This window comes from Tasmannia lanceolata, unplaced genomic scaffold, assembly GCF_043159265.1.
Source record: "Tasmannia lanceolata isolate RefF3 unplaced genomic scaffold, GAP_Taslan_0.1 ptg000037l, whole genome shotgun sequence".
In the NCBI taxonomy this organism is placed as follows: Eukaryota; Viridiplantae; Streptophyta; class Magnoliopsida; order Canellales; family Winteraceae; genus Tasmannia; species Tasmannia lanceolata.
In genome coordinates this window covers 8,149,040-8,165,306 of record NW_027518714.1, presented here as the reverse complement: position 1 = coordinate 8,165,306, position 16,267 = coordinate 8,149,040, and the positions used below count along the sequence as shown (strand labels likewise).

Below are 16,267 nucleotides of genomic sequence, written 5' to 3'. Positions count from 1 at the left end.
TTGACGTATTGGTTATCTACCTAACAATAGCATTTGATCTGCAGTAACCGATGGCCGGAAGAAGAAGAAAATCAGTGAAATGTTCTATGTTTAATAGACCAATTAGATGGAGAAAAAAAATGCTTTTTCTGTATCATATTTCTTATTGCACACTCACAAAATATAATATAATGGAAGAAAGAATTTCAACAAAGAGAGGTTAAATGGTGAAGCCCAAGTACAAATGTGTTATTTACTTCTTTTTCCTAGCATCTATTGCTTGTTTCAAGTCCTTCATCACATTCTTAAGCTGATCGAAATCCTTCCAAATTTTAGCCTCCTCAGGCGTTAGAGGATCCATAATCGGCTTTGTTGTTTTGAATGATTCCCACCTTTTCTCAGCCTCCAACCACCTTTTCTCAGCCTCCAAAGCTGATAGTGTACATGAAGCAGCCTGTTAAAGAAAATATTAAATAGGTACAATTACACTATGCTTTGTCTATCTCTAAGCTACAAAAAGAAAATGGAAAAGCTATACTTATTTAATAAAAAGAATTAATAAGATATAACAAGCTATATAGATGTAAATTGGCTTATTGGTCGGTAATGTATTGGTAGTTAAAATGAAAATTAATTAAATAATAATACAAGAGGAATGCTAAACTGAGGGGCGCCCTTGCAAAAACCCAGCTGCAAGGGCAACCCACCGAGCCACATCACCCAACTACATTTAATCATAACGGCATTGAAAATCATAAAGTTTTGTTACTGAGTTTTGACAGGGCCCCATTCAGTTTTTTTTTAAAATAAAAATAGTACTAAAGTAAAATTTATTTTAAATTGGCAATATGTTCTAATGGTCGCTAGCAGATCCCCCATAAATTTATTATCTCTTATATCTTATTGCTCAGCTCAGGAACCCGCATCGTTTTTCACAGCCAAAATGTTTTTCACAGCCTCTGTATATAGATATAAGAGTGTACCAAAATGTTGTTCAAACTACATACACGTGAATATTAACACTTTTCAAAGTGCATACTCCGTGTCACTGCATATAAAATGTTTTTCAGCTTCAGTGGAATCCGCTGTGATAGTCATAACAGCCTTTGAACCCTAGTACTAGCACCAATGGCTAATGCAGGTTGGGAGGCCCGACCTCTTGCCCGGCAGTTGGCAATAGGGGGTTGCCAAGTTTTCTTCTTGCCAAGACATATGTCTAAAACCTAGTGCACCATAAATGTGGAAGGGACAAAGACAAAGAGTTAGATAAAGAAAGTGCCACATGGTAAGAGGTAAGGAGCAGGTCAGGTCAGGTCATGAACAACACCTATCTAATAATTAATATTCTCTAATACCTTATGTAAAATGCAGTTACTATCCATATTAATTATTAGAGCCCCAACAGTATATCATAGATATATCCGGATATAAAGGTGATACAATAAATACCATTCTATTGGATTAAGGTCATATCACAATGTGTTGCCCTGGGAAAATGAAACCGAGATTCACCTGATATAAGGAAAGCCGAGGATCAATCCCATTGTCATCAGGCCTTCCACCTCCCACTTGTGGAAGCTGCTTCAGGCACTCGTGATTCATAGCTTCTTCTTATGCTCCCTGAAAATTAACTCAAGCATGAAAATTAAAAGAAAAGACTGTGTGCATTTATTTCCTGGGTACAAGTGGGGGCCTCTCGTTCCATGATCCAAGCCATTCACTTGTTGGGTCCTATTAGATTTGGCTATGACCGAAAATCGAATCCGTCCAGCTAAAGATTTGGCTACGACGAAAAATCCAATCCGCCCAACCAATTGGAAAATACTTTGCAAACTAGGGATTTATAGCCAAAATTCTCTTTCTTTGGTTACAATGTTACATCACATTTTTTTGGAATGGTTTTGGTTACATTACTCTGTTAGGACAGAATATGGAAAGTGGATTTTCTTGATGTTTTTTTTCACTGTCAGACCACTTGGTCAATTAAAAAGTTTTTCCATCCAAATTTTTTCAATAACCAAGCTGTTTGACTGTCAAAAAATCCATCAAAATCCACTTTCCACGTTTTTTCTTAACAAAGTAATGCAACCAAATGTACCCTGGGATTTAAGAAACTCTTTTACTTTTGATAGGTGAGCATGAACTTCGAAGCCCCTGTCCACAAATTTTAGAATAAGAAGGTTGTGGAATATACATTGTAAATAAGCATTTCCACTAATAACATGCCAAGCCCTTGATTCATCTCTGCGTTTTTCATATTAACTTGGTATCCTTTTTTGCAATACTGCTACTGCGTCATCTATTTTTCCACTCATCATCAGCTTCAACGCCACTTTCTGCAAGCAAAGAAGAAGAATCAGAAGAGTTAGAATAAAAAGAAGGGATTTTACATTAGAGAGAGGTTTGTTAGATACCATGTACGTGCGAATTTGTAATTCGTCTATAATTCGATTCACTCCGCGGTTAGTCTCAGAGCCCCCAATCCAGTATCTGAATTCTTCCATTGCTTGGTCTAAACCTGCCATTGCGTTGTCCAGATTTCCACCCATTGCTAGGCCCAATGCATCCTGGTTCCACCACAAAGCATGCTCTAATTAGGATCCATGTGAGTGTCATTATAAAAGAAAGGAAGCATTGTTTCTACCACTATAACCTTTGAAGTGTTCAACAAAGAAGTGCTAGTATTTTTATTTTTTTCCCTAACCCGGAATTGGTAACGGCCCCAGGGCGGACCTTCTTAATATATTGAATAAGAAACAACAGGGGAGGACATTAACCAAGCCTCTACATAGGAAAGGGGACAGACCCTAATTACATTGATCTTAGGAGAGGAGATCCTACCAGTTAACAGGGTGGGAAACGAATTCGGGAAACGAATTCGGGAAACGAAACGTGAACGGAAACGGGAAACGCATGAAAAAAAATATAGGGGAAACGAGAAACGAGAAACAATAGAAAATCGTACGAGAAACGTCTCAGGAAATGATGTGTTTTTTCCAAAATGAATTTCGTAAGTTCCACACATGTTTCCTACACGTTTCATATGTGTTTTATACGAGTCTTGCATACGTTTATCACGCCTTTACATATTGTTTACATAAGTTTTCCATATGTTTCTCATGTGTTTCAGAAACATTTCTCCAATTCTGTATCATATTTTGGAAACGTTTCCGAAACGTATTTCCCTCGTTTTAGGGGAAATGAGTTTCCCACCCGCGAGAAATGCGTTTTAGGGGAAACGGGTTTCCCACCCACCCAAGGAGTTTCTGACAACTATGGATCCTACCCACACTCCACCTTAAAGCTTTACGGACCGAATATTGGGAAGGCCCAAAGCGTCACAACGACCAGCTCCTCGAGCTTTGTTCAATTGTTCGCCAAAGCATCGGCCACTGAATTGCGTTCTCTGAATTGATGAAGAACATTCGGACTCATAAGATCGAGATGAGCAAGGATTTCCTTCCAAAAGTAGTGCTAGTATGAAAACAAATGTGCCCGGATATCTCTTCTATTGGTTTTGGTGAAATGAAATCATCTCATTATCTCAAAATGTAATTAGCTGATTTTATATCCTGCTTAGTCATCTGACTTACATGCAATTTCTAGTTGTTCATACTCCACACCGTAGATCAGACTATGATCGGGTGAGATTTTTATGCCATGGCCCACCCGTATTGGGAGCTCTCCGTTGGGGGCCCACATGCCTAATCAAGACCCACATCTTCTATTGTGCACTCGTATGCTAGGAGGAGAAGAAAGTTTGAGAAATACCTTGTACATGCTTATTTGTGCTGATATAAACGTGTATATTACAAACTCCCACCAGTCCAGGGCCCCTGGATTTTCTCTCTTTGTTCTCTCCAACGCATCCTGCTCAATGCATAACATAGTTATAAGGATCCACCACACCCATAGAAGAAGAAGTAGAAGAAAAATAAATTACCCCGAGGGTGCTTATTTCATCACTTATAGTGTATAAATAGAGCCGAGCTTGTGGATTATCCGCATTACTCTTTTCTGATTCTTTTATCTTCTGCGATGCGGCCCCTATTTTTCCCCTAATTGAAAGCTGTGTCGCCTCGTCCTGTAATTAAAAACCATAATTTTAAGCTATCAACCGTCCATATGTATTTGGACAATCATCACTCAGATCCAACGGTTACGGATTGTTAGCCATTTAGATCCGGGCAGGAAAGCGGCAATGGAGGAGAAATTGGGGAAAGTTAAATTTCAATAGAAGGTGGAATTTCAACGTCCTCTCGTCCGTGACCCAGAGACCCCAATTGGCAACTGTTCCAAGGATATCAATCCCCTAGCCAAAATGCCCAATTAGAGTTGTTCCCAATGGGGAAAACAAGCCCATGTTTATTTTATACTTGGATAGGATTGAAAAAAGACACTTTTCAAATTGCCTTTGCCGTCCCACCTAAGTAACCCACTGTGGGTGGGAAATAAGGCAACTTTCCCAACAATAATCTTGCATTGGATGCTTGGAATAGCCCGATGTAATTAGATTTGGTGCGTGACCCATTTATTAGAAGGCCTAGCAAATAAATAGGCCAGTGTTGACAATTGGTGAGAGAGATAAATTCATCGTTGTTTCCTTGAATTTCTGTTGCGAAAACCTTTAGCAATGCCTTTTTTTGAGACGAAATTTTTTCGTCCCTAATTATCTACAGATACGATTTACTAGAATTTGCTAGGGATCACAGAAGACATTTCACGGATTTACTAGAATTTGCTAGGGATCACAGAAGACATTTCACGGACCAGCTGTTGCATGAGAGAGTAGCCACCTTTAAATGAATTAAATGAATAAGACAATATCTGTTGAAAAGTGAGCTTACGTTGCTGCTCTCTCATCCAATATATTGCCAAAACCTATGTCTTCTAGTGACAATTGCAAAATACTCTTGTGAGTGTCAATACCAATTTTCCTTTTAGAGAGAGAGAGAGAGTATACACATATCGAAGGAGAGTATGTGAATGTTGGTGAGTAGCCTGAGTCAGATTGACATAATTCTTGGCATTGGATAAGCGTTTGCACACTTCACTAACACTGAAATGAAACCAGCGTGGTAGTTCATTAGGAGAAGGTTCGTCAGAATCCGACCACGGTATATCTCTCCAGCCGGGCTTTGACATAGCGATTGTTAACATTCTCCGACTTGAACACATGACCTTAGCGATCATAGCCACAGCCGACGCTCCGGCTTTGTCACAACCAACATTACCCCCTTTGTTCTTCTCATGTATTGAGAGCCAGGCAAATGGTGTAATTGAACACCCAAGCATGTGGGTCAGTCTCGACGCATATGTGTTGGCATAGGAAAATGAAAGAAAAGGGGGTGATCGATTGCTGAGATGAACTCTGGTAGGGGTGGTTTTTTGGACGTAGGAATTTAAAAGAAAGGGTGATTTGAGACAAGGGTGGTGGTGGTGTTGGTGTTGGTGGTAGCCTAGACGAAATGCAGTTTCCATAGCTCGCTCCAAAGGGTGGTGTTTTGTGTGGCATTCCCGATGTGGACACTACAAATAAAAGGGAGTTTGGCTTTTTTAGTTATGCAAGTAACGTATAAAACTGATTAAGTGGGTAATCCTCTTGTCCAAACTCCAAAGCAAGCGAGGAATGTGATTTTTCATACAGGACTGCAGGTAAAGCATTCGTGTGTAACATGGCCAATCTACTATGGGACCCACGTCTGAAATTGTCAAGATTATCCTATTCAGTATATATCCACGTGTATGGATGCAATGGGATATTGAGCATCTTGATGCACTGGAAAGGAGATCAAGGTACGAGGGCAACTAATACTATTTTTTAAACTTAATTCTTAATTTAATAATGGCCCTACACTATTCACTTTACACCTTTCAAATTAACTTTTAAATATTATTAAGGGAAATGATATATGTGCCAAGTGTTTTTTATAAACATGCACTCCACTTGTTTGTCGTGTAGTATTTAAAGGGATGTCGGAGACTCGGAGGATATTACGGTTCTCAAAAGCGCTTAAAACCCTTTAAATTCTAGACGGCAAACAAGTGGAGCGCATATTTATCAAAACACTTGGCGCGGATATCATTTCCCTATTATTAATCCCCAAAATGAACTCAACAACTGATTTCTCTTCACAAGAGGCAGATATTTAACTTGGGGGTGTCAATGGGCCCTGACCAAACTTTAATATGGGGCGAACATTTATAGGACGGGTTGGGCGCAATTTTGAGTGTTTAGATGCAAAACCTAGTCCACTTGATTTTTACAAAGCTGCTTGGTACTTTTTTATAGTTTGTGATAACTTGTGGCTAGCAAAATCACATTGCACAATTCGATTTGGGTAAAAACCGAGCCTGACAAGGTTTTACATTTAAAAACCAAAAAAGGAAATGATATATTTGTCCCTTTTCTTTACTTAGGCCATCCAATTGTAGTGTGAAAGGGTAGTCATAAACATGGTTTTAAATTTCGGACCGAAATTTCAGATTTCGGTCAGCACCGAAACTGAAACATTCTGAAACAGAAACTGCCAAAATTCGGAAATTTCGGCAATTTCAGCAAAAAATTTGATAAAATATTAATTTTATATTTCTTTACAGAATTTCAGTTGAAATTCAGCGCAAAAGACCAACATTTCGAGCGCTTCTACCGATTTTTGGCTGAAATTTTGGGATTTCGGCCAAAATTTCGGTTTCGGTGAGGACTGAAATTATATCCGAAACCGAAATTTAAAACCTTGGTCATAAATACACTAGAGGGGGCTGGCCTAGGGAAGAAAAGGGGGTGAATATATCACTTCTTTGCTAAAAATTGGACTCAAGTTGTCCTATGGTATGGGCCCCGATTTTAAAATCTTGTCAGGAGTGAGGACCCAATAGCCCCACATTGGTTGCCTACCCCATTCACACACGCCAAAAGTTGAATATTTGCTCCTAAAGAAAGAAACTGGTATTCCCACTCCAATGTTTCAATAATGGGCAGTTTGCCATTTCCCATGAGATATTGATATCTCTGTCATATAATAAGAGATGCAAGGATTTTGTCATTTTTCATGCGTTATGGATATTTTACTATTTTAGTCATTTTCAATGAGATTGGAGACTTTGCTAATTTCTCATGAAATATGGATATTTTATCATTTTTAATGAGATGGGGGTATTTTGACTATTTTTCATAAGATATTGTCACTTTGGTCATTTTTCATGATGAGATATGAGCATTGTTCGTCATGAGATTTTAATTGACGTGTAGCTGTATAGTCCCATATTTTCCAAAAAAGTGTTGTATGGCCCACTTCATAGGCTTCATAGTATGATCCAAACCGTAATGTGCAATCTCTCTATGGATCAGACGGTAAGATCATCCATTGGAAATGATTTTTGAGGCGCAAATTGTTTACGGTGTAGCCCAACAAATGAATACGTTGGATCATCCTATCAAGTGGGCTGTACAATACTTTTTTAAAAATATTGAACTATATGGCCGCACATAGTGGCGGAGCCAGGATTTGTACATAAGGGGGGCAGGCTTCGAAATTTAAAGGGGGCTGGGCCCAATTGAGCTGGGCCTACTAAGGAGTTTGGCCCAACTCAAGCTGCCCCCCTTATACTACATGTAGCTCCGCCCCTCGCACACTATATAAAATCTCATTTGTCATTTATGAGATTAGGGTTGTTTAGTCATTTCTTATGAGATATGGACACTTTTGTCATTTTATATGAGATAGGGAATTTTGTAATTTTTCATAATGAGATCCTTCTGTTTGGGTATTTCTGTTTGGGTATCTTGATGACAAGTTGTTTTTCAACATCAACCTAGTCATTTGCATATTCTCAAAGAACAGTTGGTTATTTAAAAAAATACTCAATACTTAAAAAAGCACCGATATGCTGCTGAGATGTATTAAAGAACGCAGATTATCCTCTCTCTATAGAGAGGAGAGGAGAAGAGGAAGGAAAAGTGAGGAGTGGATAATAGATGGGAGAGAAGGGTAAAGTGGAAGGAATTATTTTAACCCTGATTTTTAGGGATATTGAAATATCAGAAGTCATTTTTAGGAATGCTAGAATGAAGGGAGCCCATGCAAAAATGAGATGATAGGGCTCCCTGATGTGACCAAATCTCCCATGAAGCCCACGTCTCCTTTAATTGTGAGGATAAGGGTTAAAAACCCTACTAACCCAACACGTCTCTTTGGTAAGATAGGAAAAAAAATTTAAACTGAAGAGGTATCTTACTGAAGAGGTATCTTATAGGAGTCATAATGTTGATTACAAATTTAGTGTTGATAGTGGAGTCCAATTTGCATAGGGTACAAGTCTAGTTGTTATCTCATCCGTTTGAGTAGATTAATTGTTGGGAGGAAGTCTTATTTAGGGTAAAAGCTTACATTCTATAAAGCCTATGTGCGAGGGCTTTGTTTGCACAACTGATTATATTTTTATGAAATAAAGTGTTTTTGCTTTCTTTGATTAGAAGAAACTCTTGTTCTTTGTGGATTCAAAGAGCCGCTCTTCTTGGATTCGACGAGCAACCCTTCGTGGATTCGAAGGTTTATTCGAACGGAGGTCGACGCGTTCAACCCCCGTCTTGTTCTTCGCGCTTCCGGCTACTTCACTCCCCATTGGTTGCACATCACCACTAGTTGACTTTTACATTTTAGAGTGACACACTGACATGCAAACAATGGGGGAGTCCTTTCATCTCATTATTGCAAGGGCTCCTTCAATCTAGCATTCCTCTAAAATAGAATAAAATCCAAACCATCTTAATATATCTAAACTAACTGCCATTTGGCATGCCATTGTCCTTCCATATGTGTACATGGAGAGTCCAAATAGGAACTCCGTGGAAGGTCAAAATAGGAAAAGTAAAATTGAAAAGTAGTGTGAAATCACAAGAAAAATCAAGTTTTCGTTAATCACAAGAAAAGTTATAAAAGGCGAGAGTCCATTGGCTAGGGGCATCTTTGGTTATAAATACCTTAATTTAAGTATACTCTGAGTCTCTGAACCAAAAAACGTAAAAAAAAATACAACTGAGAGAGACTCATGCCACCACCTCTTCTCTTCCAATCCAAACTCCTCTGTTTTTCTCTTCCCTATCTCTTCACCACTCTCTTTCTTGCTCTCTATGCTTCAATCTCTCTTATAAGATGCATCTTTGCATCTCTACCGTTGGATCCAATCCCACATACCCTCTTCTCTTACCCCACCACCTATGGAGAAGACAAATATGCAATCTCAACCGTCCATTCATCATGCCCTTCCCCTCATATATTTCTCAGGTAATTCCTTCAAAACATCTCAATTCTCATGTTTCAATCATCATATAAATCTGAATTTGGTTTTTTTGTTGATGGGTTTTTGTTCTCTTGTTTAGATTATGGGCCGGTTTTGGAGGAGATCCGAGATTTCTGCAGGAATTCTTCACATTCTTCACCTAATTTGAGATATCTATCAGAGAAGAGAGAGAGCTTTGCAGGGAATTTTAGTGCTAATAAGAGGAAATCGTATTTTAATCATAGTGATGATCAAGTGGAGGTTCCTTGTGGATTTATGGAAGAATTTCCAATCACAAATTTTGGTTAGTTTCATTTGAGCATAGATCCCTTTATGGGATTTTTTATCGTTTTCATTTCTCTTTTTGCTTCTCTTTTTTTCTAATCTGAGCTATCTTCAAATATAATAAATATTTTTTTTTATGGATCTGTTTTTTTAATCTTTCTGTTATTACCCAGATAGATTAGCCATGGAGGACTGCAGGGAAGTGGTGGTAGTGTCAGCTATTTTCGGCGATCACGACAAAATCAGGCAGCCAAAAGGCTTAGGAGCCAAAACAATAGATGTTGTTTGTTCTTCATGTTCATAGATGATTCGACTCTTGGCGGCCTTAATTCTCACAACATTCTTTTAAACAAAGAGAAAGAATATATGATTGGGGCATGGAAAATAGTAAGAGTTTCAGGTCAATTACCTTATAATAACTCTGCCATGAATGGGGTAATACCCAAACACTTGATTCACAGGCTCTTACCAAACTCAAAATTCAGTATTTGGTTGGATGCAAAGCTACAGCTAACAGTAGACCCATTACTGTTGATTCATTCCATTATTATTTTGACAAATGCCGATATGGCTGTTTCTAAACACCCTTACAATATTCACACTATGGAAGAGGCAATTGCCACTGCGAGATGGAAGAAATGGGACGACGTCGAGTCGTTAAAGACGCAAATGGAGACTTACTGTGAGAATGGCTTGCAGCCATGGACATCAAAGAAACTCCCATATACTACAGGTGTGTAGAAACATATGTTCATAGGGAAATGATAACCCCACTCCCCTGATTGGATAATGGCACTCCGTACTTTATTAACCACTATTCTGATTGGTTGTTTAGAGCATCTTGGAAATTGTAGGAGCCTTTAAAAGCTGATTAGAAAAGTAGAAAGTAAGGAGTGGAGTGCCATTTTTTAATCAACATAGTGATGATATCAGTTCCCATTAATTTATCCTAGAATTTTTTTTAATTATGGGTTTAATTTATCCTAGAATTTTTGTTTTTCAAACAAAAATAGATTTCTAATTTGTTTCAAATTTGGGTTTTATTTGGATTCAATGCTTCTCTTCTTATTATTTTGTGAGATGTGTCTATGGAAAACAAGTTCTTTCTTTTAAATTTAGGTCACCTCACCTTCACAAATAAAACACAAAGTGAAAATGAACTTTAATGAATTGTTTACCACTTGCCAGAGAGGTTTAGAGCATACTGTGGAAACCAAAGAAAGGTTTAGAGCAAACTGTAGTATGTCTATAACTCATGTAGAATGTGGGTCCCATCATCACCACAAATAGTGGTAAACTGCATACACACTGAATTTATTTATTTATTTTTGGGGTTTGGTAATAGATTACTAAGTTTATCAACTGATTTGATTGTGATGCAGATGTTCCAGATACTGGTCTGATAATAAGAAGACATGGAACTGGTAGCAGTCTCTTCTCTTTCCTTCTATTCAATGAACTGGAGGCTTTTAATCCAAGAGATCAGTTGGCTTTTGCATATGTAAGAGATCTCATGACCCCGAAGATCAAAATAAACATGTTTGAGGTACAAGTATTCGAACACATAGCTGTGGAGTACAGACACAATCTCAAAAGTAGTTGGCAAAGCTCCTCCTTTTCTAACTCTACAAAAGGACTCTTGAAGACAAAAAGAGCAAGCCCAGAAACAGTTAATGGAAGCAGATGTGAGGGTTACCTTTTGAAGATGTGGGGTGAATCTCATGACTGAAATGTGAGAAACCTAACCCAATAAATAAAGGGAATTGATATCACCACAACCATATTTTTATAATTTCACTAAATCATCTGGTCTTTTATTATTTAAATAGCCTTCAAAGGTTATTACAGATCCCAAGAAGCTCTAACAAGCCATTAAAAAAGAAAAGATAAGCTGAGTTTCTCCGATTATTAAAACATGGTTGTGCCAATATCATTTCCCTAAATAAAATAAACATAGAGTTAGAGAATCAAGTCTAACCAATTCCCACCTACCTTGGAAAAAACAAGCCCAGAAACAAAAGCTGCCATGGGCGTGGATTGTTTAACTGAACCCGAGCTACTATTCCGTTGGGTTGGATATTCTAACATTTTGGATTGAACCTTTCAGGATTGGATTGAACCTTTCAGTATTTGATTTCTTCTCCTTTTTTGGTTTAACTAAAATGGACCAATCCAATCCCATGTTCGAAAGGCAGCACTCTTGAAATTTGTAGAAAATACTTAGAAAATGAATAAAAGAGTCAGACATACAAAATGTTACGCCTTGAATCGGTATCAGATAAGGCAGTGACGTAAGAGCTGATCTGGCGAATCCTGATAGCTGAGTTGATAAAGAGGCGATGACCTGCACGACAGCACACGAGGTCAGAAGGCCAACCCGGAGTCCTTACTCCGGACGGGCACTTCGACACTCAAGTCAGAGAAACTAAACTGCCAAAGCGATGAATAGTGATTTTTTGGGATTCATGTCCCTTACCTTGTCTTTATGAGGGCTATTTATAGCGGGACTTTCAGTGTAAGTTTGCATGTCTTTTTAGGACAGGTGTCAACCCATGGTTGGGTGAGGCAAACAGATGATTCCCTCTTGTTTTGGCGCAATGACAAGAATACCCTTTAGGAGATGGGGGCTATTAGGGGTCTACCCTGGTGCCACGTGTTGCATGACGATTGGGGTTGTTTTGCATACCCCATCACAAAAGACAATGATTTATGGTTTGTTTCACCTCCAGGCTTCAACTGAGCTCGTGCAGACATAAGCCTTTCGGCCCTTTCCCTTTCCTGTGAAGGACTGTGTTGGGAAAGTTGCATTGTTTCCTATCTACAGTGGGAAACTAATGTTAGATTTTTTGTAATTTAAATTTAATAAATCTAATTTTGTTTTTTATTTTACTATTAATATTACTTAGGAAAGTTAGATGAGTGTGATAGATGGGTGTGATATGTTATGAGATATTTGGGGATTGAGAGATTTTAGGGACATGAAATGCCCTACTCCTTAAATTTCTGCAAGAACTCTCTCCACTCTCCCTTTATCTCTTAAAGCTAACCGTCTTCTTCATCCTCACTATCTCTCCTCCCAAAACAACCAGTTCCCATGGAAAACCCCTGCATCATATTTTAAACTTGAGTTTTCACATTTAATCATCCTTTTGTAATATTTTATCTTTGCAATATGAGCGATGAGGGGGCCTATCAGGTGGCATGTTGTCTCTAGGGAGCATGGTTTCAAATTTCGGTTTCGGAATGTGTTTCGGTCCTCAACCAAACCGATAGTTCTGGTGAAATCCGACGAAATCATTTAAAATAATATTTCGGGAAAATATTAAATACTTAACAAAATCGAGATTTTTGGGTTGAAATTCCTTCAATTTTGGACGAAAATTCGGGGAAAACGAAATTTCAACTTTTCGGTCGAAATTTTGTAACGTTTCTAGTAGGGTTGCAACTCGGGTCGGGCAGGTCGGGTTTCGAAGAACCCTACCCTACCCGAGAAACTATCTCGGGTCGGGTTTTTTTTTTGGAAAACCCACGATTCATAAACCCGGCCCTACCCATGATGGTTTCTCGGGTTCGGTCGGGCCGGGTCGGGTTTTCCCACATTATCGTGTTGTTTTAGCTTTATTTGAAGAATGCACAAGCATTATAAAATAGAAGTATGTGTTTACTGCCTAACACATAATTATGGCATTAGTTGTTGATGATGAATTTATATGCTTCTAAAAACAGATGGGAAGATGTTGAAAATATGAGAGATATGTTTGCTAATGGAGAGCTGGGTAAATAAATTTACACCTAAAACTAAATGGGCTTCATTGGAGAGGAGGAGACCTTACAGTGGTATAGAACTAAAAGCAGAGAACAATGCATAGATTACTGTATGATACGAACTGAAAGAAATATTAATCTATTTTTTTGAGGGGTAAGAAATATTATCTAATCTACTATGGAAAAAGTGGAAATGCTTGGATACAGAAGAGGATGTGGTGGAGAAGAATACAACAAGAATAAGTTAATCACATCACACAAAATTGAAGGGAAATCCATGCTCGGCTTCTTCAGTGAGAGGATGCCAGTAACACATTCCAACAAATACCTTAACTGGTACAGCATTACTAAACATAGCTTCTTACAACATTTCCTCAACTCTTTAGCCCAGATGCACATCCGTTGGTAGAATCAAACACTCATGATATTCTGTAAACATTAGCTTGTTAAAGCTTCTCTGGCAAGGACCCACTATCACTCTTGTGGCCATGGACTTGTCACGAGAACATGAATTGGAACAAAAATTGCAGACGTTCAAGGAGAATGTTAAGATCACAGTGATCCTTCTATAAATGGTAGACATGAGCAAAATATTTTGCAAATGTACTAGACACTCGATTACACACAACCATGAAATACAGCTAGCCTACAATGAAGTACATACACTAAAAACAAAAGAGAGTTATTAGGAGTGATGCAGTCAATATGAAAGACAATCAAGATAAATGGTTAGTGGATTTTGGGCTTGAGTTTGAACTTCGGGTCTGTATGGGATGGTGATTAGAGTTGACGATAATGGGAAATAGAACGGAATAAAACAGAGAAAGACCTGGAACGTGGAACCCCCGCCCCACCCCACCCCGCAATTATCTCAACCCTTTGTTTTGTTTTGGCCGATTCACTCTGTTGCTGCGATTTTTGTCAAAGAAGAAACCCTTCAAGACGGAGTTCCTTCCTTGATCAGGAATCAGAGAGAACTAGGGATCATTGGAATTGGTTATGGTTTGTTTTGCGTCGCCGATCGTTGAGCTCCGTTCTGCCTATCGTGAGAAATCACCGTTGAAAGCTTTCTTAAATGCCACGAGCTAGGGTTTGTCTTTGTGAGAATCAAGAGAGAAAGGGAGGTCAGAGAAACTTCAGAAGCTAGAAAGGCAAGAAAGGGGGGAAAGTCGGGCGCGTGAATAGATTTTCACGTATCTTTATATTAAAAAAAACTATGGAATAAGAAATAAGGCGGGTTTCTCGGGTTTTCGGGTTTTTTAACGCTAAACCCGACCCTACCCGAAATTCACTCGGGTTTTCAAATCTCAAACCCGGCCCTACCCGAGACCCGCCTCTTGGAACCCGACCCAGGGGTTTTTCGGGCCAGGCCGATGCAGGTCGGGTAAAACCCGACCCAAGTTGCAATCCTAGTTTCTAGTATTGGGGATTTCAGTTTCGGTCTAAAACCATGATAAGGGAGCACGCTTTCCTGCGTGCCTTAATCCCTGAACATGGGCTATTTCTAAACTTTTTCTCATGATTAATTTTTATAATTTTGATATATTATTATCGATTATATAATAAACACGGGCACCCTTTCCCTCTTTCTTTTTATTTTGCAAGGGCTCCTGTGAGTCTAGCACTCCTCTAATAGAGTAATACTTATAGAAAATTCCTATTAGATTATTAGACATAGGGCGATTATGAGAGAAAGAAAGATTTCTCTTTGATTTTGTCTCGGGTTTCTCTTCGGTTTGCTCTAGTGATTTTTCTCACAGTTTCTCTTGTGAACAGGTTGGTTGAGAAAATAAGGAAAGAGTTAACAGCTTACGTGTTTTCATTTAATCCCTTTCTTGTCCTTGTAATTTTGTTTTCTCATATCATGTTCTCACTTGTAGACATAGGCATCTTGGCCAAACAACATAAATTCTCAATATGCATCTTGTGTTATGTGTTTATTTTTTCTTTTTCTTTTGCTTGTGCATAGGGGTGTCAATGGACCCAGACGGTCCGATGGATTGTCCGAATCCGAACGTTAATGAACAGGATCTAAACATATGAATATGATCCATGGGCATATTTAGGATCATCAAATCTGAGATCCGAAAAATTTTGGATTGTGTATGGGCACGCCACAGAGACCCATTGGATAGTCACGATTCAAAATTGTTCCAAATTTTGTTAATGCTAACCATTCCATGAAGGGTATTTTGGTCAAAACCTCTCTTATCACTTAATGAATCGGATGGGAATGCGATTTCACTCATTTTAGTCGTTTCATTTCATACTTTCACGAAGGAAAAGAGAGGGGTTTTGTTCTTTATGCATCATATTATTTGATAATAGTTATACATTATATTTGTGTATGTAATTTTGATTAATTTTATTGTTTACAAGCATTATATATACATAGATTAAACATAGATAAATTTTTAATTTAGTTGAAGAAAATGCATAGAGACACACTAATAGTGGACTGCCATTCTGTCTCTTTTTAAAAAAAAGTAATTGTTTACTTAGCTTAGTGGGACATAATAGGACACTCTGATGGACGGTCATAATTAAAATGGATCGTGATCATGACATGGAAAGTAGGATCCGAAGAACAATCCGACTCCGACCCGACCGATAAGGAATTTGAATGGATCGCGACTGTGACATAGGTGGATCCGACCCGAAGTGGATCCGTTGACACCCTAGTTATGCATAATTGGATCAGATTTGACTGGTGGATTTTCTCAACTGACCGAAACAAAAAACAGTTTTTATAATGAAATTAATATCAGCCCTCAGAAAAGTGAAAGGCTGATTTCTAGGTGGCGCACTTAGTCACAACCGAGGTAAGGAAGTAAAATAATCTCATGATTTATATGGTTGACGAACTTGCATACATTAATGAGACAGCATCAAAATCTCCTTCACTACACACAGATTCCATGAAGAACACCTTGATTGGATGATACTAAGCCCTTGA

At 38.4% G+C, this 16,267-nt stretch overlaps 1 pseudogene across 1 annotated transcript; it reads left to right on the top strand.

Annotated features, from left to right (window-relative positions):
- The first annotated feature begins 9,030 nt into the window (after positions 1 to 9,030).
- LOC143860134 (alkaline ceramidase TOD1-like) lies at positions 9,031 to 11,314 on the top strand (annotated as a pseudogene). The gene is made up of 4 exons (XR_013239608.1): positions 9,031 to 9,266; positions 9,362 to 9,565; positions 9,720 to 10,279; positions 10,929 to 11,314. The product of XR_013239608.1 is annotated as an alkaline ceramidase TOD1-like (transcript).
- The last annotated feature ends 4,953 nt before the right edge of the window (positions 11,315 to 16,267 follow it).